Raw genomic sequence first — 23,979 nt, 5'->3', positions numbered from 1 at the left:
ACAAAACAAAAAGCAAATGGAGGTATTAATTGTCATCATATTTGTATGTGATGACAATTCATACCTGCATTTGCTTATTGTTTTGTACATTAATTTGTTGCTTTGCAATGTATGAATTCTTTCGAAAATATTCTCCAAATTGCGAGCATATATCTGAAAGTCTAACCTCAATGTCTCTGTAATTGTATGCGAGGATGTTGAGCAATGTTATTGTTCATTTTTTGTTCATTTATAAATTAATTTGCTATTTTATAATGTATCAATTCCGTGGAAATATCCAATTATATTGCGTACATTTATTTGAATACATTTTTCAGGAATCATCTACATTTTTTATGAAATTCTCGTATCTGAAACCATCTAAGAATGAAATACATCCATTAATAAACTTAGAAATATGATCACGACTGAATATTTGACCTGAATCAGTTGCTTTCCCATAACAATAGTGTGTAGCCAACTATAGAAACCGTAATACTACCAATATTGTATGTAATAGGCACAAATTTGCAGTTGCGCATACCGTTTTACTAGCTTAAGATGGCCGCCATTAAATTCCCCAAGTCCTCTTTCGCGCTCCAAACATGCTTATAAGGCAGCTTCTCAACAACATTGTAACTCTGTGCAAATCGCTGCCGGTCGAGTTCTTTAAGTCCTGTGCCTTTTCCCAAGGTATTTTGATACTCGTAGAATATAGCCTGTTAAACTAAAATTGGCACTACTCACCTACTTAATATTGAGTCTAAAGCTACACTTTTGCATACTTTTGTTTAATCAGGTTCTCAGTTAAATTGATTTGACTGATTCCAGAATATGGCAATAAGAAAACAAGGCCTCAAGAAAGATAAACGTTTTCTCGTCAACTTATCAAGGTGGTCTTTCTTTCGTTATGTATAAAAATATAGCTTGGCGATTAGGTCTGGCAGAGTTTTAAGTTTTATTCTCTTGTTTATTTAGATTCCCAGTTTATTTTACTTTGCTGAGAGTTGAAGCATTACTCAAACAAGAAAGGAAAGCGTGCTTTCGAGAAACAACAAAGGTGATTGTCATTGTTATATCGTAAATCATCATTTGCATGATTTAAGTGTTTTTCAGACTTAAAACTGTGGTCCAAGACAACCCTTGTTCTGATTAGATTCCCGTATTTTGGAATAAAATAAAACAATGAGCAAGCGCCCTTATAGAAAAAGTTTTTTTCATCATATAATCAAGGTGCTCATATTCTATGACATATACCTTTAGTAAAGACATAATAGTGAGACGTAAAGAAGAAGAGGTGTGGCGCCGCGGCCAGGGCGACTGACGCTGGAATCTGGGGACCACGGTTCGATCCCCGGCTCCGGCGGCAGGTCAGCCCAGCACCATGTGACTCTGGGCAATAGCTAGCTTAATCTTCCCGACGGCCCCCCAGCGCCTAGAGACCCTTACGGGTGATTGTGCGCTTTACAAATGTGGACTTTACTTTACTTTACGTATACCAATGTTTGAATATAGAGCGCATAACTGTCCGCTCCTGGATAATGTACCTATAATAAGTTGTCCGTATATAGAAAAGGTTTTTGTCATCATATAATCAAGGTGCTCTATGTATAGTATATGACAAATACCCTTATTAAAGACATAATAGTGAGACATATACCATTGTCTGAATATAGAGCACATAAAAGTTCGCTCCTGATTACTGCACTTATGCAAAGTTGTTCGTAGATAGAAACGCGGTGGAACCCCATTTGGGCTCAACCAACTGCAGGCAAAATGAGAATCCTTTATATACTGGATTGTGATAGGACGCTGGTATAGATCTGTATACATCTCTATTGAAGACCTTGACGAACTCAAAGATGGGTGACAGGATATTAGTACACCAAAATATACTAGCAACAATATACTAAAAATCTTCCTTAATGGTTTCAGATCCGACATTAAATCATTGAAGTCAACCTGTATGATACACTAGAATACGGTTGCTATCACTTGATATTAGGTATTTATTTCTTCTTCTATAAAGGGATTTATGTGCACAATATCTCCCTCCTGAGATTAAATGATATAAGTTTATTATGTGTATACAGTGAATAAAGTTAACAAATGTAATCAATCTGAATGTGAGAAATAATGAGTGAATAATAGAAATAAATGTTGGTTTATTAAATGGCTAAAAGTTTTCTTAACATATAGATTCTTTCTGGAATCTAAAAATTTGCTTGCACAGTATTTCCGGTTGTTTTACTATGTAATGAATTAGAATTGAGCAGTAATTATGTTTTATTTTACTGTTACAGGGGTCAACTTTTGTATATATGTACTGTCCTGAAGATGGTCTCAGTATTGAAAAGATAGAGACCGAAACGTCGACCCACGCTTTTTCTTCTATCAGTTTTTCTATTTAATTTTAACAAAGAAGAAAAGTGTTACAAAATTTGACAGTGAAGGTGTTTTGATTCTACACTATTTCCTTCTTGACACATTGTTTATATACTCTTTAGTACCCTCTCAAATATATAAAGTGAATATATTTTTCTATATACACCGGTTTCTGTGCTTCTTTGTAATTTGTAATTCTTAATTCAATTTTTCAAATAACTGTTTGAAGATTGTTTCACTGTAAATGTACAAAGTGATTTGACTATTACTAATATTGGCTACTGCTGAGCTTAGGCCAATATTAACTTAGGCCTGTTACTCATTTTTTCAAAACTTGTGAAATATTTAGTCAAATAAACCCCTTGAAGGCATCCCCTACCTTATCATCACATTGCAATGGTGACAGTTGCCGGCTGAATAAGTTGAATCGGGAAATACGTTACTTGCCTTTATGGATGCTTATTTTCTGCCTATACAAGGGCGCCCTTTTTATTGACTGCAAGAACCCTTCCTTGGAACATAACCAGTAGCTTTTAAAGTTTAAAGACTATTATTGATTTTCTTACAAGCAAATATCAAGGCTTAAAGCCTCACATCGGTACACTATGAGACTAAGAAATTATTACAATTTAAAAAAAGCATGATTTTGAACCCTGGGTTAATAAATGAATGAATGAATATTGTATTTGTAAAGGGCGGCTTTTACTCCCTAAGGAGCATCTTGGCACTGGGCGAGTAAGAGCAGAATTCGAGACACCGGAAAAGTGGAAGATATTTAACATTACCAGATAAGTGCCTGGCACTAACCCCGCCTAGTACCTCCACTATTACCTATAACTTTACATCTCATTCCAGTTAGAGGTGTAAGGAGATAGGATTATATTTTCAGAGGCCTTCGCGGAAGACTGGAGTGATCTGTTTTTGAGCAAAAACAAACATTGCACCATACTACTTGATGTAAAAGGTTTCTTGATTGCAATTTTAACTGCACTTATGTTTGTAAGTCCACATTGAAGTATAGTTTTGAGCTTAGCTTCAGCGTACCTTATTTGCTTGCATCACCCCTTGGCCCTGTCGCCCTCCTGTGGTAAGGGGCTCACCGGCTCCTTCGTTCCACCTTTATGTTGCCTAGTTGACCCCGCCCCCCCCAGGCGATCAGGCCCGTAGAGCCGTAAAGAAAACTAAAGTTCCCAAAAAAAGGAGAGAAAACCTGTGGTGGATAAAATACTCAATATGGCCCTGTGAAACTCCATCTCAACAAACGAGGGCGCTTGAAGAGATATGTGTTTGGAGTAAAATGATCTCAAAGTAAAAACGGAATAAGAAAGGAATGAATTGCATAAATGGATACGCTTTTGTGAACAGTGTCAAATAATGATGAGGATATTGATAATGATGATAGTTATGATGACATTGATTAAGTTACCAAACGTCGAGGACTTATAGAAATAGTAAACATTAATACTATAAATCACACGGGCATTGCTGATATTCTGTTATGGTTATAGTTTAATTTAAACTGATGCAATGTGCTCAAGAAGCCTAAGTGTAGGCAGGCTAGGATTTTTGCACACCTGTGTATGATGTGTTTCAACCATAATCTTTCATTTCCATTAGAGAGAAAATACTGTCAGCAGTATTGTAAGATGGTGGCCATGTTCTGCCTGACGGGAATTGCAGTCTAGACTTGGGGTAGGAATACGTCACGCGTGCTACTACGGGCGGGTTGGATATTTGCTAGTTTGTTTCAATCTGGAGCGGAAAGGGAAAGCAGGCTGTGAAAAAGCGCGACCAGACGGAGGAAAGATGCAGAGGTAAAGGCGGGAGCAGTGTGTGCGCCGTTTCTGATCCCGCAATGGATTTACGGCCGAGATCCTTTATATTCTTAAAGAACCGCGATGGGGATTGGTTTTCTTAATATTTCATGGGTGACCTCTGTGGGACAGCGCTATTGCATCTCAGCCACCCCCTCAGGGGCTCCGCACTTCCCAGCACTAACACACCAGCATGCCAGCAACTTTTTTCTGCAGGATTAGGTGCGGGTCTACACTCCACATCGGCCCGCTGACACGCCACACCAGCCTTCACCTCCCACATCTTGGTTCTTCTGTCAAGGGGGGTCACACTCAGGCCATGTAGGTAGCGCCTCTCCTTAGACTCTTCTACTGCCCGAGGATTCCCACACATTCACCGATGTCGCCCTCCTCAGTGCTCTGGCATGTTGGGTCCAGGGCACGCGGCCGCGCAGATCCACGCCCAATGCCGTTGTTTAGCGGCTAGGAGGCAATCCAGTTCCTACCTCAGGCATCCACCAAGCCTCCATCATGTACTTTGCAGCTGCGATGTCTGCCAGAAAGGACAGATAACATATGAATTGGCTGTTCAGCCCTCAGAGCCTCAGATGAATACATCTCCTCGAGGAGGTCCATCATGGATTCATGTGGTAAGTCGTGAGGGGGTGACACCATGAGTTACCCGCACTGGGTGACACCAACCCTAGTGACGCCACTGCATATAGCATTCGGCTGTGCCATAGAATATAACATTCTTTCACCAGAATGAGATGAGGAGCACTAAGGGATTTTCAACATCTCGTAATCTGTAGTTTGGCTAGAAGCAGCGCCAGGTCCACGAATGATGCCACAATCTTAAGATTCTTAGGCCTAGCATACAGGCCCAGGAGGCATGATCCCATTGGGTAAACCCCCACGAGTGCAGAAAGTGTATCCTTTATGTCCCCCCAATAAGATGTCAGTGAGGGACATGTCATCAACATATGTAGCAGATCTGCACTTAACCCTCTACAGAGCCACTTGCCTAGATATCTACTAGTACACATTTCATAGACTGCTTTGATAAGTGTATGCATTTCTGGCTCAGGCCCTGTCAGTGTCTATTGCTTACAAACATAGTGCAGTATGTTGGCATGCGCCAGGAAAAGGGAATTTGGGAGTCCATGGAGCTGTGTGAAGTTATAATGGGTCATCAGTGCTCCCACAACAAATAGATCCCCTACTGTTGATAACCCTTCACTTTTCCAGGATGACAACCCGACCGACATGAGGATGCCCACCAGTACAGGCAGGTCCCTCAGTGGTAAATTAGGGGCGTAATACAGGGGTGAGTTCATACATCAGAGAGCACATCTCCGATATGTTACTGCATTATCAAGTAGTAGTGGGAGATGAAGGGGCCGCGTGACTCCTGGCAGTAATAATATATGTAGCACCCCTAGTCTCAACATATGCGGAGTATTGGCAATTTTGTTTAAGTGGAAACCTGCTAACCAGTGCAACAGCCATTGTAATTGTCCCACCAAGCAATAGGCCTTGAAGTCTGGAGCAACAATCCCTGCCTCTCCTGGTGGTAAATGCATCTTGTAGGCCAATCCGACATTGTCCCATGTTATGTCAATCAATAAGCAATTCAATGTTTTAAAAATGGCCGCAGAGACGATGACAGGTGGGTTGACAAAGTAGTACAATAGACTAGGTAACATCACCATTTCAGATAATGCAATCTGGCCTGCTACAAAGGCAGTATAACCCATCATTTTATCTTCAGCGATGAGATGACTTTCAGTAAATTTCCATCTATTAAATCAATAGTGGAACCATAGATTTGAATGCCCAGGTTACAGATTGTGTGACATGCTACTTTTATGGTCTGTGTGCAGGGAAGCAGTGTGTCATGGGACACAGTGTCTTAGAACGAGAATGTGTAGGATTTTGTGCGATTCACACAGAGACTAGACAGGTCACCAAATGACTGGAGTAAATTTGATATGGGGGTGTGAAGTCTACTTGCAGGTTTTGGGCATACACTATTATATTATCTGCATACATTGAGACTGCATGGATCTGAGGCCCTTGTAGAATGCCCCAGTCACTCGCCCTCTGCCTGTGTTGTTGTGCCAGGGGTTCCCTTGCCAAAACAAATATTAGAGGTGAAAGTGAGCAGTCTTGCCTAGTCCCATGGGATATCGAGTACAGTGACAAAATATGCCTCTCTGTTCTCACTGTCAGAGTGGGGTTAGTATATAGGAGTTTGACCCAGCTGATGAAAGAGAGGGAAATATAAAATGTTACCAGTGTTTAGAACATTTACTCCCACTCCAAGGTATCAAATATTTGCTGTAGAGCTAGGGAAAGGCAGGTGGTTAGTGCTCTTTAGATACCTCCATAACCTGATACAAACACCATATATTCAGGGAGGAGATCCGACGCGGTACAAACCCTCATTGATCAACATGAATCAACTCAGGTAGCAGGGGGAGCAGTCATCTCGCCAGCACTTTACTTAATATTTTATATTCCAAGGCTAGAAGGGAGAGAGGTCTAAGGAAGATAGGTCCGCTGGGACGCAAATGTGGCATAGCATTCAGCGGGTAAAGCATCTATTCCGGGCATTAGCATGGCGTAATTCACTGGCGTCAAAGGGGCTCCCAACTCTTCCCTATGGATAGCTGAAACCTGTGGCAATCTTAAATCATGAAGGAGGGCATCAATGCTGCCAGGAGTTTGGGGGGAAAGCCTGGTAGAGCTCAGCATAGTCCTCGAGGAAGGCCTCATTCATATCTATCTGAGTGGTTCAATGAAGATGGTAGGGCGTAATCACCGAAAGGACCAGTGTAGGTAATGGACAAATCATATGGCCAAGAGTGCACATGCGTTATCTCCTTCTGTATGTCATTTCTGTGTATAGGCATTATAGTCAATAACCCTCAGGTGCCTTATAGATTGTGTGTGTGTGTTTCATCATGTACTGCTCCACGTTCAAGCAGCCCCAGCTGAGTTTTGGTATGTTGAAGGTCTTGCTGAACAGACTGTCATGCCCTGGTGACGGTGGCAATAGACACACCCCTAATTACTACCTTAAACACTTCCCATTCTATTAATATGGAGGACGTAGTGCCTGTACTGTCTGAAAAGTACATATTAATGATGTATGTCAAAGAACGGAGTGTGTTGATCATGGACGCCTTTCAAATGGGCCGGGAACATCAGTGCATAGGTGAGTCCCTCTGTCCTAACTTGTTTCTTGGCAGCAAAGAAGGATGCCCACTGGCATTTGACGACCACTGTGTAGTCCAGAAAGAGGGACACGTTTGTGTTGTCCATAACTATTCGAGCATTCTCTTCGGTCTTCTCTAAAATTGACAATGCGTGCAATGATACTTCTTTGGGTTGCTCAGGGGGGTGGCGTACCAGCACCCTATGTGCCCGTTCCACTATAAACAAGGCAGAGAGCTCCTGTGGGGCCACCCCCATCTTCAGCCACTGCTCTATAAACAATGTGGCATTGGACCCTTCCACCCGCTCAAGCATTCCAACGATGTACACATAATTTCAACATGCCTGGCCTTCCGCATCCTCCGCTCTGTCTTGTAGGATGGTAAGTTGGTTACAGAGGTCATCTATGGAAGCAGACTGTGATGCCTGTTTGAGGGCTTGTGTAGATATGGTTGTCTCAGCAGACATAACCCTATCTGATAATTTAGGGTGATCATCTGTAGTGTACAATACGGTGCTCAATGGCCACTCTGGGGTCACATATTTCTTGGAGAATTATATCCAGTTTAACAGGAGGGGTGTCCAGTGTTGTGGGTGGAATACAATATTCCAGCTTTTGAGCTGATGTGCCATCTGAATGGCTATGTTGGGACATCCCACAGCCCATCTGTGGACGCAATCTAGTAGATTTGGTGCGATCCATGGTGAATGTCAGTTTATGCAGTGGGAGACACAAGGTCCCCTGCAGCAATTAGTAATTATGGTGATAAATTGAGTCAGACATGTGCCATACGCAAATTAAAGAAGGGTTTACCTTGAACTTGACATTTATGGCTGCCACAATAACTTTACTTAGCTCTAAAAAGATCTTAAAGGTGGGACAGGATATCAACAAATGGATATCATTTGTGTTTAGGTAACCACACATCTTACATACGTTTACTTTTGTCTTTGCCCATATTACCATTTTTGGGAAGTCCAGTAAGCTCCATGCAAAGTGAAGAGAGGGTTTATCTTGTGAGTAGCAGGACTTACAATAGCTTATAAAAGCTCAAAAGATACAATAATGTTCCCAACTCCTTGTCTGACAAGCATTGAAAACATTTCTGATAGACTGGAACCTGCTCTCCAACAAACTTACCCAAAAGTTCTTTAAATAACTTGCTTCCTCAAAAAAAATCCTTAAAAATCCAATGGTATATGGAGTAGGGATTGCAAAAAGAGAAGAGACTGAACCTTTCCCTCATAATCCAAATGAAAAATGACCCCCCCCCCCTTTTGTATCGCTTTTTTCAAGAGATAGTCAAAGCACTGGGAGGAGACACCTGGACAGGAACAGAAAGTCGAGCCTGTGTGGCACTTCCTTGCTCAAATAAATAACTAGAGCCATCAATTCAGGTAGAATAGTTACTCAAAAATCCGATTTTGCTGCTTCTCGAATCGAAAATCTACTTGAGAAGCAACCTGCTGAACGGAACCACTCATGACCACCCTCAATCAAAAATAGAGCCCGTAGGCATCCTAGCGACTGGAGATTCTGCGAGAGGATGCCAAATCTCTCGTGCGCTCGCCAGCATGCTTTCTGGAGCCTCACATCATTCCTATTGTCGACACATTAGTCGAACTAGAACATGTGGAATTTGGCTAGAATTCTTCATTAAAGAGTAACGCAGAGTGAACAAAATTCTGCCAATTCCATAAGCGGAAAACATATTCCGTAAAACCCTTAGTAATTACTCGGGCCACATCCCTTCCAATAATTGGATGGAATCGTACCTAGAGTGATTGCCTGTGTGGTTTAATGTATTGCAAATATTCCATCCATCACCTTTTGTATGTTTGATGCACCACCCTAAGGGCCCAGAGGAGGGTCCCATGCTCACTGAAAACCAAGCTATGCCTGACTGGATTGATGCAATTAGGGCAAAACCAGTCTTCGGGTGTGTTGAGAGAGGACCTTGCTCAGCAGTTCAGTCTGGACTGTATCTATTGGAGTAGGACCAAGACTGACTTGCATAAGTCTGAGTCTAACCTGAGGTGTCATGATGGGGCAAAAGAATGATGGGCTGGAATGCTACCACTAGTTATTACCATTGGATAAACTAATTGCAAGAACTCCTCCCATTCTATTTTGTGTGTTTCAGGAAATGTTTGGCCATTTTCTCCCCTCTATGGACTGAGAGCTAGTGGCAGTGGAGAGAGCATATCAGGCTGGGCCAAGGAAAAGAAAAAACTGATTGACCAAGAGACATTCTGGTCAAACTTAAATCATTTTCTATCAGTTACTAAATGAGGCACAGACACAATCACCAATACATGTTTCATGAAAGCAAGTTGATCTTGCTACACAATCATGTGCAATATTCACTAGAAAACTACAAGACCCTTAAACCACTCACTGACATTCTGCTCAAGGGGGAGTAATGTTCCAATGGACATTCCCAAATAGTGTGGTATATTATTGCGACTCTGTGATGCACTACATGCTTTAAACTCAGGAGAGATTAAATATGCTGGGTCTATCCTATGGCCAAAGTGATATTCAGAGTGAACATGGCACCAACAAGACATGAACATGAGGTAACCCACCGCCAAAGGCTCAAAACACAAAAACGGATTGTCCAGGTGAGAAGATACACTTTATCTGGCAAGCTGTGTTCCACATCTAAGTGGGGAATGGTGCAATGTTTGTTAAAGGCTTATAGAACCAGACTAGCACATCATTTTTGAGTTTAAGGGAAGGATTCTAGCATAGGGGTAGGCCAGCTCACTTTAAGATATTGGTGGAATCTTAGCCCAATACAGCTTGTAGAATTTGAAGATGTCGGGTTGAGAGGGGAAAGAAGAAAATGTTCTTTTTTACTGTTTGCAGTTGGGAATTCTCTGGTGATTATGATAAAGGCAAACCACATGACCAGAAATAGTAGGTACTGCTTTGTTTATTTTGATGTGCAGATCTTTAAAGGGAAACATTTAGTAAAATATACATTTATAGTACATGGAGCTGATATAGAAGCACTCCAAGAAAACCACCTAAAAATAGGAGACTCCACTCAATGTAAACCCTACTCTATACTAGGCGGGTCCATACTAACTTATGCCCTAAGACTTGTAGAGTGGCTATTACATTTTCTTCCGAATAGCAAGAACAGGAACAATGGTAAAAAGAAAAAACTTGGTGTCTGTCTCTTTGGCCTGGGTACAAGAGAGAGCAGCTCCAGTTCTTCAGGTGTTGTCTAAGGCTACAAACAGACTGCAGACAATCTCACAGTGTTCTTCACTGGTCACAGCGGTACTGCAAACAATTTCACAGTGCCTCTCACTCTCAAAATCCAAGATGGTAAATCCTTCTCCCTTTGTACCCAGACAGAGGTCTGGCAAGCGTAATGACAGTCCCCTCCTGTGTAGTCACTCAGTATTATGGGGTAACTATTAACCTACTGGCTTTAGTGCCAGCCTAAATAGAAGCATAATTGCTGGAGCCTTTCCAAAAGCCACCATGCATTTGCTTGCCGAAGGCCCCTTTGAAGTAAATTATTTTCCTGGGGTCAATTCAAAGGTCTTCCATCCTGGGGAAAAAAATACTACCTTAATCCAAGGCCATTGTCCCTGCCCTGGGAGAGTTTTTCAAATCTCTTTAGCACCTATTTCAGGCCAGCTACAGGTGCAGCTGCTGGAACACCAATGCAAATTAGTGTCCAGCAGCTTCATGCAAGTTAAAGGCAGCTTTCTAACAGTTACATTTCTAATATGTTTGACAAAAATGTAACTTTACCATTAGATTGTATTTTTATTAGCTATAAACATACTTATTCTAATACAGTCTCTAGCTGGTACAGGTCAAAATTTATAGATGAAAGTGTTTGGATTAACTTTTCCTATATGCCATATATAGACTGACTGGTGGCAATGTCGTTTTGGGGCAAGTCACTGGGGACCATGTCATTTCTAATGTCACACATGTTCCTCTCTTAAATATTATGCACCCTACTTTGTGAACAGCAAGGTGCGATTAGGGGTGACATATTTAACATATATAACCAGGCTTTTCTACCTGCCAATAGTGTAATAGGCCTGAATCCATGTTTTCACTGCCACTATAGTGGATATCGTAATATATGCTGCAGGAGATGTGTGGCATTTCATTTTCTATGATAGGGGTGTATTTCTGCACCAAATAATTTGGCCGTATAGGAACATTAAACGTGTCAATGATGTTTTAAACCAATTCGAAGATGTTGTAGGTGTCACAGAACAAAAACTGGGCACTGGATAGATGAGGGTGAGTCCCAAAAAAGTGAAAAGGTTGGTGTGACCACACAAAAAGGAGTCACTTTGCAACAGAGGGAATCAGTTTAACATTGGGTCCACATAAGCAAGGCAGTGGAGTGGCTTAACAAAAATTGAAGGAGCCTCCTGCAATGTACATGGACGTGGCCACCCACTCTCCGGACCTAGTCAGGAGCTCCTATGCCAGGGGCAGCCACCCATGCAGAGTACTGGAGGTGGTAACCTGGAATTCTGGGGACCACGCACCGTGGGGGCTGTTGGGCTTATTGTTACGCCACTGAGGCAGTGGTGGGTAGACCCCTTTGGGACCTCAAATCATTTTTGTAGAAATTTCAACCACATAATGTCTACTGCTGTCATACCGCATACTCCATTTTAAGCATATGGGACGCAATAGTCACCCTCTATGATATAACATCCTTTCCCTTCCTTTTAACATCTATATTGAACAACCCTAACTTTACACTACCAAAGGAATGTAACAATTTCCACAAATGGAGGGACATTTAATGTCGATGACTACAGACATAATTCACATGGGGCAAATTCATCCTTTCAAAGGTTGTAAAAACAGTATGGTTTCCTGAAAACAGAAGTAATTCATTATTAGCATATTTAGTACTGGGTGCTACAATATAGGGTCAGGAGGCTGCAAAAAGATCACCCCAGATCAGAAAACACAAGAAGTAACATGTTAAAATGGGAACTGGACCTCAAATCCGTCATCTTGAAAAACAGAGATCTTGTCCAAGCCCTACCTTATTCAACATCTATATGGCTCCCTTGGCCAATCTTATGAGGACTTATGGATTCGTACCAATATCTTATGCAGATGACACCCAGCTTACCTTCTCCTTTGATAAGGACTCCACAACAGCTCAGACCAACTTCTCTACCGGCATGCTAGCAATATCTCAGTGGATGTGTACTAACTATCTCCAATTAAATGCCGGTAAAACAGAGATTATGCTTTTTAGAGAAGCCACCATGCTATGGACACCAGAGTGGTAGCCTAGGGAGTTGGGTGCCCCCCACTTCAAAGGCATCAGTAAAGAATCTAAGGGTGCGCATTGAGCAGAGTCTAAACATGAAAGAGCAGATGTCTCAAACAGTTAGTTCATGCTTCCATGTACTAAGCCTGCTGAGGCAAGTTTTTCTGTTTCTTCCAGAATATACACGGAGACTCTTATCCAGTCACTAGTCCTTAGTCGCTTTGATTACTGCAATGCCCTACTGATATCAGCTAATGAGGCCTTGCTGGATCGTTTGCAGGTGGTGCAAAATACAGCAGCACGGTAGGTTCTAAACCCACCTTATAGATCTCCGTCGAACCCGCTATTGCGAGAGCTGCACTGGCTTCTGGTGCGCAAACGAATACAATTTAAGATCTGCTGCATCACCCATAAGGCGGTGCATGACAATGGGCCATCATATTTGGCGGAGAAGCTTAGTCAATACACCTCCCTTAGAGACCTGCGATCCAGTTCTAAATCCCTTCTCAAAGTCCCGCGCATTAATAAGGCCAGGACTGGGGGGGAAGGCTTCTTCCTACCATGCCCCACGAATCTGGAATTCACTCCAGCTATCACTTAGGCAGAGCACGGACCATTTTCATTTCAGAAAGACCTTGAAAACATTTCTATTCTAGATGTTTCACACAGTATTAGCTTTTTCCTACTCGCCCGCAAGCGCAGAGATTCCCCTACGGGGGTGATTCAGGCGCTATATAAGTAAGAAATAAATCCCCATGGAGGGAAACATAGAACAGTAGCTTATCCACATAGCACATGAAATAGGCACTGAAAATAATGAGATGGCGGTACATGATCCCAGAAAAGTTAAACAGACTGTTACAAGCAACAACCAATAAATGCTGGAGAGGCAGTGTCGATGTGGGTACACTTTGAATGTGTGGTGGGACTGTCCAAAAATAGCCAAATACTAAGAATTAGTGTTAACTGCTATTAGAGAAATTGTAGGATTTCCCATACTTACAGACCCTATGGTTATGATTTTGTGATGTGGCTACAAGACTAGAGGAAGTAGCAAGAGGACATTAAAATAGATTTACCCACTACTACTCATTTCCCGCCTGACAGTTGATAGGGACTGATATCAAACTGCCATCCCAACATGACATGTTATAATGATGGAAGATATGGGAGAAAACTTTGGTGGAAAAATTAGCACATACACATCAATAAACAAAAACATATCTTCACATGGTCCTTCCTGACAGCCACTATTTGACTACGAGGGAAGGAGGACTAAGAAATCACAGGCCCTCGTTAGCTAAGGGTCCCGAAAGTTTTATTAAAAGGCTGCAGATGAGGGATACACATCTAATGGTGAAAGATCTGGTTGAAGTGATTGGTGTACTTCAATCAGATTGTGATTCTGTGCTTCTATTGGTAGGGGAGAGTCATACTTTGTCCTTTTTTCTTTTCTCATTCTTACTGTGTAGTTAATTGTTTGGGTATTGACTTTGCGTGTTATGTTCATAAAAAGTAACTTGACTTTCAAAAGCAGGCACTTGAGCTGGCTGAACAGGAGGTGGGGGTTTCAGACAAAGCTTCTGCTATTAACCTGTATGAATGCTAATTAAAAAAAGTTTCAATTCAGGTGTATTGTATGAGGTTATTCATTAATTATAAGTGATCTTTTGATGGCCTGACCAGTAATCTATGTAATGTATAAAAGACCAGAGATACTTAGCCAGAAAACATGCGCTCTCTCCAAATTTACTTTATGCAAAGGAGAAAAATTACTCAAGGTCTATCTTAATTTTAAACTTTAAAACAATTCTGATACAAAGAAGGCAAGGGGTTTGAGGCCTACAGTAAAACAGGCCAGCTTTGAAATGTACGAGGACTGTAATACAAGTACGAATCCAAATCTGCACCCACATTCAACATCATAACTGGGGTGAGCCTAACTTCATACATGCTGTCTTGTGTGACTTAGAGTTTTTGTTGTGGTGGGTAACAAACTGATAATCTTGAGTCAGATATGTGTCTGCATTCAACTGATGAAATGTGAGAGATAATGTCTAACAAGCAGCCCAATATAACATGGAAATCAACAGACTTGGCAAGCATTGCCTCTGGTTTTTCTTTAAATCTTGAAATGTTACTTCTGCTTCAAAAAACATTTCTAGTTGATTTTGACTTGGTGAATAAAGTGCTATTGCATGAAGAACTCACTGGTGCTCTATCAGTGAAATGGATCTTTCAATACTATAGTTGTTCAAGTTATGAAAAATAGAAATAAAATCATATGATACTAAAGGGCTTATTTAGGAGAGCCCTGCATCATTTTTGCACCATGTAAACTGGTACATGCATGACGCAGAGCTCTCATAGATTTATGAAACTATTCAGAACCACCCTGCGTGACTTTGAGTGGCCTCATAAGTCATGAGTAAGGCGACGAAGCGCAAATCGCTGCTCCGCCTTACACGGCACCCGGGAGGCATTCCATGGGCATTGTGCTGGGTTTTCCCACACAACATCATGAAATTTGACGCTTTCCCAGATTTACACAGTGATGTAAACCTGGGAAAGTGAAAAATATGTACGTCTCCCAAGGTGAGGTGCAACGTGGAGAAATATGTTTACTTATCCTCATTTTTTACTCTTTCCATGTGTGCTGCATTCTGCAACACACATAGAAAGAGGAACACGCCTCGTAGGATTGTTTTTGTTTAGGAGGGCGCCGCTTCCGAGCAAATACAGACCTAGCTGCAACAGAAGCACGATTGCACAGTGGTGCAAGGGTTCCTACGTTGGCGCTAGGCTGCCAAAACGGCATCACAGCAGGCAGAAAGCATATGAATGCACCATAGTGCTTAAATACGGTGCGTTCCTGCCCAATCAGAGCCTCATTCACTACATTTTGAAGCACAGAAGTGCAGCAAGCCTTCCTGCTACGCTGCCCTGCGTCAAAATAAAGGACCGGAATCCACTGTATCTCAAAGATATGGGACATTCCTGTCATACCCTACGCTAGCGCCATACAGTAGCCATGCTACAACCCAAACACCCTTGTGCAATAGTGCAAGGGTGCCTGCAATACAGGTATGATTGTTTTTGTGCAGGAAGGAATACCTTCCTCCACTAAAGCAATAATTAAAGGCATTTTCTCTTTCTATGCATGCTGCAAAATGCATTGCACCTCCTTACGCCTCCCCTGGGGAGGCGTAAGATTTGGATCCATTCCAAGATTTACAAAATGTTGTGAACCATGGATGTTGTGTGAGAACACCCACAGCAACACCCATAGAACGCCCCTTTCATGCAGAGTAATGTGTGAAAGGGAAATATATTTACAAGGCCATAAAACCATCAGCTGTGGAGGCTTCAAGGTTAAGGTTTTTTGTCTTCCCTGTGGGGTACCATAGGGCTCATCTCTGACCCCTTCCCTTTTAAATCTCTATGTGGCCCCTTTGGCTGACCTGGTGCGTTCATTTGGTTTTCAAGTGCTGTCATATGCTGACAACACGTAAATCATCATCTCCATTTCTAAAGACCTGCAATGGGTGGCAGGGAAGTTCAATCAGTGTATGTCCAGCATCATCTGCTGGATGAAGGACAACTCCCTGAAGATTAATACAAACAAATCTGAAGTTCTTGTGTTCGGTTCTCAAAACTCCAACTGGTCAAGCATTTGGTGGCCGGATGTATGCAGACCTCTCTCCTCACTGTCAGGTCAGATAAAAAAACCTGCAGGTCATCTTTAATGAATTACTGAGCTTTGATGCTCAGGTCAGTCGCACTGTCAGCACTTTCTTCTACATCATGAAGACCCTGAAAAAGGTCATCTCCTACATTCCATTAGAGCTGCACCAGTCGTTCATCATTTCCCTGGTTACCTCACGGCTGGACTATTGCACCGCTTTGTAGCTGAACACTAATAGTTCCTCCCTGAACACATTTTGGGTTGTGCAGAAAGCGGCAGCTCGTCTCATTCTGAACATTCCCAAGCGACATTACATGAGGGGGGGGGGTTTGGTCCCTACACTGGCTTTCAGTCAAAAAATGCATTGTTTTTAAGGCCTTGTGCATAGTTTATACGGCCCTCCATCATAAGGGCGCCTCTCACTTGAATGTGCTCTTTTAATGGTATATTCTGGAGAGGACACTGAGTTCCTCTTCTTGCAAAAAACTGAGGACCCTCAGAATTCACAAGACTAGATGGAGTGGTAGCTCCTTCTCGGTAGCAGCCACCAAACTATGGAACGTACTACCTACCTATATTTCCGATGCAGACACTTTTATGGCCTTTAAAAAACATCTGAAAAGTTGGTTCTTCACATCTTAGTACCCCCTTCTGTGGCCGCTCCTCTTCGGCTGTTTCTGTTGATTCCTTTGGTCCGCTATAGTGCCTTGACACCAATGGGTATTAGTGTGCTCTACAAATACTATCCTCCTCCTATCCTATGAAAAGTCATGCAGGGTGACTTTACATGGTCTTGTAAATATGGGGAAGCCCATTGCTCTGTCAGGGTGTCAATAAAAGTGACGCACCAATGGCGCAAGATGCTTGTAGTCAGCACCTCATTTTGGCATAGAGCAGTGCAGCAAGGAGCCTTGTTGCGCTGCCCTACACCAATATGCGGCCCTAATTTTGCTCGGAAACAGTGCTGTGAAATTAAGCAATATGAAATTCTACTGCAGGTTGTTGGAGCCAAATGGAAAAGGTCCCTTTAAAGTACAGACAACAAAAGTAATAACAATAAGGCGCACATAACAAGGTTTTTGTACTTTTCTCCTAAAAATGTTATTGTGACACAAAATGTCTGTTCTCTTATTTAACATTCACCATTCCAGAAGTAAACTATCTAGAAACATCCCAAAGCCAGCACTGGACGGTGTAGACAAAAAGAGGTGACTTTTACCTGGCTCCACCTAAGATCCGGTGACCTTATATAATGCTAATATCTAATTTTATGTCCAAAACGTGTATAATACACTTGACATGATTCTGGTCAGAAATTCTTTTGGCATACACAGAAGAAAGATATTATACATCACCCAGTTATCACCCAATAAGGCTTATAGATTATCTGTGGAAAACGATATTAGGACTGTTGGAAAAGAAGAGAACAGGAAAAACAATGTCTCCCATTTTCACTTGGGCTGCCACAAAAAGAAATGTCAGTATTGTCAAATCCTCTATTCTAAAGGCTTTCTTTGCCCAATGAATTACTCAAAGGGAGGAAACCCCTTTTTACGTGGTCTACGTAAATCTGTGCACTGTTTCTAGGACGCGACCAGGAGAAAACTATTTATCTAGAACTTGAAGTGTACACAAAATCAGCCCTGTAGAGAGACGACATAGGGGGATTGTACTAGGAATTGGAGGACTGTGTCGTTAGCCTCCTTGGCTTAACGACATGCTCTGCCACTTCTGAAACGCAAGGCTGCACCATATTTGCAAGAATGTGGTTCAGCTTTGTGTTTCCCCTTGCAATGGCGCTAAGTTTAACAACTTACCACCAACGCAGGCACACTTGCACCAGAGTGCAAGGGTGTCTGTGTGCAGGGGAGTATTCGTTATGTGTAGGAAGGTGTCCCTTTTTGCACATAAACAATCCTAAAAGGCCATTTCGTGACTTTCATGTGTGCTGCTTCATGCAGCACACATGAAAGTTACAAAATTGCATTTTTTTAAAGGTTTGTTTATGTACAGGAAGGGACACCTTCCTGTACATGACCAAACCATGGCATTTTGCTTTTTGCCATGTGTGGTACACAAGGCAGCACACATGGAAAAAGCAAAAACGAGGAGAAATAATGCATTTCTCCTCGTTTCGCCAACTTAAGACTTCGATTTTCCTGGTCTTAATTTTGGTTCTGCATCCTAAGTACGCCACCCTAATATATAGGGGGCAGCGGCAAATACAATGGGTGTTGCGGTGGAACGCCCACCACAGCACCCACTGCACGCCCCTTTCACGCTAAACATAGCGCGAAAGGGTGCCTTAAGTACAAAGCAGCATTAAGCCAGGTTTTACAGCCGTAAAAGTGATGCTGTGGTGGAAACAACAACTTATATTTTACACACTTATATTGATGACCTGTGAATATTAGCCATGTGAAAACAAGAATCTTGATATAATATTTGTCCAGAGACGTTGTGCATGGTGTCTGTTTTATGATACATTACCCCAAATTCCCATTTGACTGGTTGAATAAGTGATACAGGAATCTGTTGTCATTATCATTCCACTTCCCACTTCATTTTCCTTGGTATTTCTTCTGTTATCTTTCCTCAATCTTTCATTGCCAAAGGCTGCTTGATAATATGATGACTGAAGACGAAGTAGGTTACTTCTAGACTATTCCCTCTGGTAGGCATCCTTATTTCTTGCTACCCAGGTGCCTACCTACAATGACACTTTACAAAGATTTGCAAACGCAGCCACAAACCGACACCTATACGACACAGGAGTCATTATATTGCACTCGCCAGCTATATCCTGTAAGAGAAAATATTATAGTTGCTGCATTCGCCTAAACTCTACACCACAGAGTAAGCATATGTGGAGTTAAAGATAGCAAATATTTACTTACCATGATGACGTAGCAGTAAATGACGTAGATAATGCAATATTTTTGTGTGTCAATACAGTAAGGTACAACTCACACATACACACGTGTCCATGCATGGGACTACCCCAACACACACATAATCAGGTCTGCATCGGGGTTTGTTTCATCTTTTTCATAAGGGAAAATACTGACATGGAAAAGGCTAACTATCTATATTACCTGTTGGTTGTGAATGTGTCAAAATGATCTACGAATTAAAGTGGTGTCCAAGCTAAACCTTGTAAAATGGCGAGGTATCACCTCTTGTCTCAGAAATTATTGGTTATCCAAAAAATCTACAAAATGTGTCTTTCGCTAAGATTTCCACCTACACGCTGTAAAACTGAAAGACACCCACCCCCTAGTTCAATGTACAATTATGTAAATGGGAGCTACATGTGCTCGTGATTTCCATTCTTAAGTCCCACTTAACAAAATGGATTATAATTTTAACTATTTTAAGTGTTTGTGAAAATTTGGGTTATCTAAATATAAAAGCCCCGATGCTCGCAGCACAAAATGTGAAAAGATTATGAGGATTTTTATTTTTATTTTGTATATATTATACACGTATACGGAAAGTGCAACCAATTACTTTGGATTATGAATACTTTAAGACGTTTTATGTTGACCACCACAGACTTTAGATCTATTAATAAGTGGTTTCCATGGGGACTAAGAAAAATATAAGACGCTCAGTGAGTGTAAAGGATTACTGAATTTTAAAAGTAGGTTTTAATCGGAGTGTCTTATGAAAAGACATACATATGAAAGACAACAGGGCATGCTAGGTAGTTGGGAAACATTACGAAATTCAGTATTTTATTCTCAGGAATAATGGTATGTGAAAATTACCATTGTTAAATGATTTTTCCATTGATAAGGTTTCAAATAACCTCTAAATAGGTGTATTCAACTTCAACATTGATGTAAACCTTGACAAAAGGAAACAATAAATTGTTTGAAGTGTTTTTCACCACCTGTTATTCGAGTTGATCACCTTATAATCAACTATAGATAAATGTGATTATAACAGAAAAAGCAAGCACTTTTCAAACAGCCTCATGCTCATATTGTCACATTTCACATCCGCATTCGTATTTTGATATGGTATACCAAATATTTACACCGCGTTTTCACCTGGTCTGTGACTGCCGGCCACCCCCCGCCTTAACACACAGACTACAGTTACACATTTAACAGACCAACAACAGAATTCTTTGGAAGGCAGGGGGTCTCGAGTCCGAGACCCCCCGGCCGTATTTATTAAAATATGAAACAAAATTAAAATTGAATAAAATAACATTATTTACATAATTATTAAATGCAAAATTCAGACATTAGATTTACATCCAGTTTAGACAGGTATGGTGGGCTAACCTTAACAGATGTCTAATACAGCGTGGTTCCTAACCGAATCTAACATCCTGATATCAATTTGCATTTTAATAATTTCTGGTCCTACGGCAAGGTCGCTAACCGGTGTCAGATCCTTTTACCCAGCTACGCTCTCACGTCCGAGATGCGCATGCGCGACAAGGGCCCGTTTACCCGCGCTCCGTGACCTCCATTTAACCATAACAGGAGGGCCCTTACACTCGCGCCCTTAGCGTCATAGTGTATGTGTGGGGTGGCTACCAGCCTGAGGAAAGCGTGCACTCTCCTCCCCCGCACCCAAGCAAGCGGATATCCTGCCCCTGAAGTTCTGGGAGAGACCAATGGCCCCTCCCCCTGGGCGACCCCTTTAGTGAATGGGGCCACCCCCACCTAAGGACCTTAAATTGCTGCTCACCGATTATGACCTTACCGCCAGACCCACATAATAAATACGACATTACTAAACTAAGAGGGAAAAAAGGCCTAAGGAAAAAGAGTTAATGCAACCGCTAGACACACCCAGAAAAGATATACATATTAACCTTGCCTGTAAACGTGGAAAAAAGGCCTAAGGAGGAAAAACATTAGTCCTACGATATTGCATAGCATTACACCGTATACCTAACAGTGTCCTTACCAGAATTCTGCTACCAGGGGATGGAGGGTGGGGAAAATTAATCGGGCCCACAGCGGGACGAGGAGCGAGCCTGGGAAGCGCGGGCACAAAGAGGCCGCTTCCAGCGCTCCCCAGGCTCTTAACCCCTTGTTACATTCTGCACTATACCTTGTCTTTCATTACTTCTCCTTTAAGTGCATGAGCCTTTCTGCATGGTGTTCTGGTTCTCAGAACTTTCCTAATGATGCATTCTGCATCTCAATGTCAGTTGTTCTTGGACTTGTAGCTGACTACATGATGCTGTGCTGCTGAATAAAACTACTTGGATTTTAACCTGCTTCTTGGATTATTACAAAATTTGGCGACGAGGACTCCAGCCATCTACAGCACAGGAGCGGTGTGAACCCAATTTCATTTCATCTGGAACTAATTTGGAACTTTTATACGATATTTTTTTTTTCCAGTGAAGAAAAGTGAAATCCTGATTCTGTGCTCTTGGATTTATTTCTCTACCTTCTGAGCATAATTTCTGGTGTTTTAGTGGAAAATTTCATTGATTTCCGACTTGTGCATCCTTCAAATCTCCCACCGGCCCAGCGCGTTAAACTCGCTGCCTAGATACCACAACACGGAGCTAGCGGATTCTCTCTCTGATGCAGGCGTCCTGTCTTGTTGCTTAGGAACGTGCACGCCGAGCTACAAATATACGGAACATCAACACGTCAACGTTGCCCGGCAACCGAGCTTTGTTGTTAACGCGTCATCTCCTAGCAACGCGTGTTTACTTCTATGCGTCTTCCCTGCAGCGCGGCGCTTTACAACACACGCAGCGTGAGTAGCGTCTCACCTGACGCTGTGTGCAACGTGCCGCCATTTTGTTCGTGTTTATCATCTGTCTCCTAGCAACGTCTCAGCCAGTTCCGATCTCCCGACCCCGTAGTAAACAAATAAACTGCACTCGCTGGCAATTTCTGCTGCATTTCCTGACGTCTGAATAAAATAAACAAACTGCACCTTGCAAGCAACCACTGCTACACGCTATGAGGCGCCGATTGTGAGTGAAGGGACACGCTTCTGACTGACAATTACTGCTAAGTGCTATTTACAACGTTTCCTTCAACAACAGTTATTATTAACTGTACACTTTTATATTTCTTTTGCTTTACTAATAATTTACAGTATATCTTCTATAACTCACTACAATGTGTTCTTAATACCTTTTACATTTACATTTCTGTGCATTCCATAACTTTAGTGTATTATTACACATTTTACTGTCATTGAATTAATTAATATGCAATTCGATCCTCCTGCAAAATTTTTACAAGTTAAGGGTGATCCTCCCTTGCCTTGGGCAAGATGGAAAGAGGAGTTTTTCAATTATATGAAGGCTATTGATGGAGAGCGAATGGGTGCAGAGAAAAAGAAAAGTATTTTGTTACACTGTTTGGGCTCAGAAGGGCAGGAAATTTTTAGAACTTTGCCTCTCATTGTACTACCTGCTGGAAGTGGTGATAATCGTAATGTATACTCTGAAGCACTTGCCAGACTAGAGAAAAGAGTTAAACCTACTGCTAATATTGCTCTTAATCGTTTCAAATTTTATACCAGAGCACAGGAACAAAATGAATCGTTTGATGATTTTCTCACTGCCTTGAGAGCATTAACTCTATGCTGTAATTTCGGTACTATGGCCGACGAGATGATAAGGGACCAAATTATTGTTCATGTCAAAAACAAAAAGGTCCAAGATAAGTTGTGGTGTTTAGGTGATCCTACCCTAGAGGAGAGTATTGCCATTGCTAAGTCCACAGAAATGTCTGAAAAATGGATGAACATTGTAGAGAAACAAAGTACCAGTTCTAGTAAAACCAATGTTGAGGAAGAAGTATGCCTTGTTAAGTCCAAAAATGAAGGAAGAAAATTTTCTACTACACAAATGGGTACCAAGAATACGTCAAATAGTAATTTTAAGAAACCTGATTTTAATAGCAATTCAGTTTCTTGTTTCAGATGTGGAAACAGATCTCACATTGCTTCATTCCAAGGTTGTCCTGCCCTTAATAGAACCTGTAGTATATGTGGGAAAATGGGACACTTTGCGAATGTCTGTAGAGAAAAACGTTTCAATACACAGGGACGAGCGGGATTTCCACATCCTTTTTCTAATTTACCTAATTCTGCCAAAGTTTCTTCTGTTAATGCTCCCGAAACCACAACACAAGAACTCGATAAAGGATATGTTGTATCTATCATCCAAAGTGATATTGTTATTTCAAGTAGTAAGAAATCACCTAAATGTATGTTTAACATTTGTGGAATTGAAGTTGAATTGATGGTAGATTCTGGATCCCCATGGACCATCATTACTAAGAAGTATTTTGATGAAATGTTACAAAATGTATGTGATTTTTCCAAGCTACAACCATCTGATATTTTAGCAGAAAGTTTTAATGGAGGCAATATTTCTATTGAAGGATTTTTATATGTCCCTCTAGCCTTCAGGGGTAGGTTGGCTCACATCAAACTATACATTACTATCAAGGGTGTAAATGTTTTAGGCTGGCAAGATCAATGGGAGCTTGGCATCAAGTTGAATCCACGAGCTAAAGATCCTATTGAGCTTTGTAGCGACCAAGAGATGGTTAACACTATTAGTGATGGAGGAGAGGATGTCACTTCATTGTGGAGCAGTAAATTTAATAAAGTGTTTTGTGATCAACTGGGG

At 41.6% G+C, this 23,979-nt stretch overlaps 1 long non-coding RNA gene across 1 annotated transcript; it reads left to right on the top strand.

Annotated features, from left to right (window-relative positions):
- The first annotated feature begins 626 nt into the window (after positions 1-626).
- On the top strand, positions 627-2,492 carry LOC144771992 (uncharacterized). The gene is made up of 4 exons (XR_013599581.1): positions 627-672; positions 779-872; positions 958-1,039; positions 2,283-2,492. It is a non-coding gene; the product is annotated as an uncharacterized LOC144771992 (long non-coding RNA).
- Positions 2,493-23,979: the final 21,487 nt, after the last annotated feature.

This window comes from Lissotriton helveticus, chromosome 8 (genome assembly GCF_964261635.1).
Source record: "Lissotriton helveticus chromosome 8, aLisHel1.1, whole genome shotgun sequence".
NCBI classification, from domain to species: Eukaryota; Metazoa; Chordata; class Amphibia; order Caudata; family Salamandridae; genus Lissotriton; species Lissotriton helveticus.
The sequence above is the reverse complement of the archived record's forward strand: the minus strand, read 5'-3'. Positions and strand labels throughout refer to the sequence as shown.